Source organism: Mandrillus leucophaeus, unplaced genomic scaffold (assembly GCF_000951045.1).
Source record: "Mandrillus leucophaeus isolate KB7577 unplaced genomic scaffold, Mleu.le_1.0 Scaffold95, whole genome shotgun sequence".
NCBI lineage: Eukaryota > Metazoa > Chordata > Mammalia > Primates > Cercopithecidae > Mandrillus > Mandrillus leucophaeus.
In genome coordinates, this window is record NW_012110363.1 from 552300 (window position 1) to 555597 (window position 3298).

The window sequence follows — 3298 nt, forward strand, 5'->3', positions numbered from 1 at the left end:
CCTCTGTACTGATTTCCATCAGTTATTTATTTATTTATTTATTTAGCTGTGTTTTTCCTCTCCATCAGTTCTCCTTTTATGTACAAATATCCTTCTGTGTTCTCCATTTAAAACAAACTTAAAAATTAAAAGCAGGCCAGGTGCAGTGGCTCACACCTGTAACACCTCCAGGCACTTTGGGAGGCCAAAGGCTGGAAAATTACTTGAGCTTAGGCATTTCTGACCAGCTGGGGCAACATAGTAAGATCCTGTCTCTACAAAAGAGAAAAAAAAAAAAACCTGGTTGTGCATGCCTGTAGTCTCAGCCACTTGGAAGACTGAAGTGGGAGGATCACCTGAGCCTGGGAAGTCGAGGCTGCAGTGAGCCCAGATTGTGCCACTGCACTCCAGCCTGGCTAACAGAGAGAGCCCCCATCTCAAAAAAATAGTAATAAAAAAAACATAAAAAATATAAAAAGTGAAAATTGAAAAAATGAATAACAATAAAAAACTTTCCATTTGATCCTCTATTTCTCATTTTCTTTACTGCAAAGCCTTTTGAAAAGCTTCTCTATTCTTTGCCTAGCCCTTCCCTTTGCCTAACTCACTCCCTCAACCCTCAGCAGTCAGGCACTTATGAAACTATTTTCACACTTGTGCCTTCCTTATTGCCTAATCAAATGGTCTCTTGACGCTCTTGCTAACTCCTCTGTGTTTGACATGACCGAACATACCTCTCCTAAGACTTCGTTTGGCCTGGCCATCTCCTACTTCTCATTCCTTCCCCAGCATCTTGGCTGACTCCTTAGTGCTGCCTTCCTTTTATGCAGGGCTCCATTCTGGCTGCCTTCTCACCACGTTCTATGTGTTATTCCTGGGCAGTTTTATCTACTCCAAAGTAGTAGCACCCACACACTTCTGACTCCCAAATCTGTATCTTATGGCCATACTTCTCTCCAGAGATCTGTTTAATCTACGTATCCACCTACTTAACATCCCAACTTGAAAAGCCATAGATTCCTGAAACTCAACATGTCCAAGAGTGAACTCATTTGTTCCTCCTGTAAAACCTGCTTTTCCTCCTACCTTCCTCATCCCTATGAAGGGTTTCACTCTTTGCCCAGAGTCATCCCTGGTTCCGTTTTATTCTTCTTCCCACTTCTGCCACCACCACTACATCCAGTTGGTCACCAAAAAAATCTAACCTTTTTCCATGCCCCTCCATCTCATTTTCCATTACCTTAATCTGGCCCTTTTCATCTTTTCCCTGGACTGCTAAGTGTCCTTCTAATTGGTCTGGGCTCCACAGTTGCCTTGGATCACATTATTCCCCTTCTTGAATGTCTCTCATGGCTATCAACTACCTGCAGAATAAAGTCTGAGCTCCCCACATGGCACAGGAGGCCCTTCACAACCTGGGACCCACAAGCTCCCCAGTGTGGATCTGACCCCTACCCTTAGAGAGGTATAAACCTTACATTCTAGTTGAGCTGGACTACTTAAATCTCATCTTTATTCATGCTGCTTCCTTTGCCTGGCTTCTTGGTACCCACCTGCCTACCCCTATAGATCTAACAAACTCTGACTCCTCATGGTACTGCTTAGGAGCTACTTATTCTCTCACATTCCCTACCCCAAGTAGATGAATTGCTCACCTTTGGTGCATGATGCTTTTCCAATACATCATACAGAATTATGAAAGTTTATTCAGGTCTGTTTCCTCCTTACCAGGCTCTGTGTTCTATTAGGGAGGGGACTGCATCTAATTCATTGTTGTATTTTAGAATGTCCACATGGAACTTGAGACTAAATGTTCCACAAATACCTGTTGAAGTGGATTCAAGACTAGAATTCTCCTATCCCCATTTACAGAATTTCCTACTGCCCTATGGCTCTTTGCTACCGTTTGCAAATTTACATAAGAGTTATAGGCAATGAAAAGATTGCTCTATGTATTCCAGAAGAAAAATATTACATAGCCATCATTTCTTGCATTCTTACTAGGTGCTGCTTTTAAGTAATATATGCATATGAATTCATTTAATCCTTACAACAACCTTATGAGGTAGGCTTCATCTTTATCATCATCCTCACCTTAGAGAGGAGGTAACTGAGACAGAGTAGTGAAGTAACTTGCCCAAGGTCACAAAGCTAGGAAGTAGAAGAGCCAGGATTTGAACCCAGGCAAGTTGGCTACAGAGCAGACCTTCTTAACCATCACCCCACACTGTTTCCATTTGTAGTGTACTGTCCCAGCCTACCATTTTGTCTTCCTTATTTGGTAGCAATGACACATGTGATTTCAGGAACAGATAAATATTATGTCAGTATATTTAAATCTATTTGGCTATGTAAGTATGGGAATGTTTTATTGATATAATTTTTGTACATAATTTGTAATTTTAAAAGTTAAATAAAATACGTATTGCTTTTGACTTTCTCAAAGAAGTGTAGAATTTTTGAGTCAAAAGGGACTTTGAAGGTCACTTGGAGAGATGACTCCTTACCCAAGGTAATAAACATAAATTTTAAATAGGAATAATTTTGGAATATAAGCCAATACAGTTAAAATTCTTAACTAATCCAAATAAGTGTAACTTACAATATACCTGTTAGATAAATCGTAAGCAAAACTTTATTGAATGCCCACTGTGAACTCAGAACTCATTCTTATGAATATGTTGCCTTCCTCCAGGAAGATCCATTTCTAGATAATATTGCTAAAATTAGTTATATGAAGTCACATTTTTGGTAAAGCACATTATTAAAATAGTTTCTTGACAATTAATCTTTATTTTGTAATATCAGTAACTACTCTTTATTTATTCTTCTTGAATTTGGTTTTCTGAAAAAAGAATAAACCTCTGCTAGACATTTTACATTGGAGGATTCATAAACAAGTAGAGAGAAATCTTCAAAATTTCTATCATTTCACCTATAAAGCAAAATACTTGGTTAAATTATAATTAAGCACCATGTACTTTAAAAAAAAAAAAAAAGATGAAAAATAAAAAAACTGTTATTTGGAAACCAAATGGTGCAGCCCTAAAAAACATACAAGAAAATCCAGTCCCTTTCAAAAGAAATAAAAACAAATGTAAGAGGAGACATAATTTAAGGAAACAGAAAGAGAGTTTGGACTTTGTCATCTTATATTGGACTTGGCAGTGAGATGTGAGAATGATCATCTATAACTATCACTAGATTAAATTCCAGGAAGGTTCAGAAGCTGAAGAGATGATGAGAGTCACCAGCAGGGAAGTAATGGATAGTATCTATTGCCTTTTCTGTGATGAGTGGACCAGGGTGCAAAGAGTTC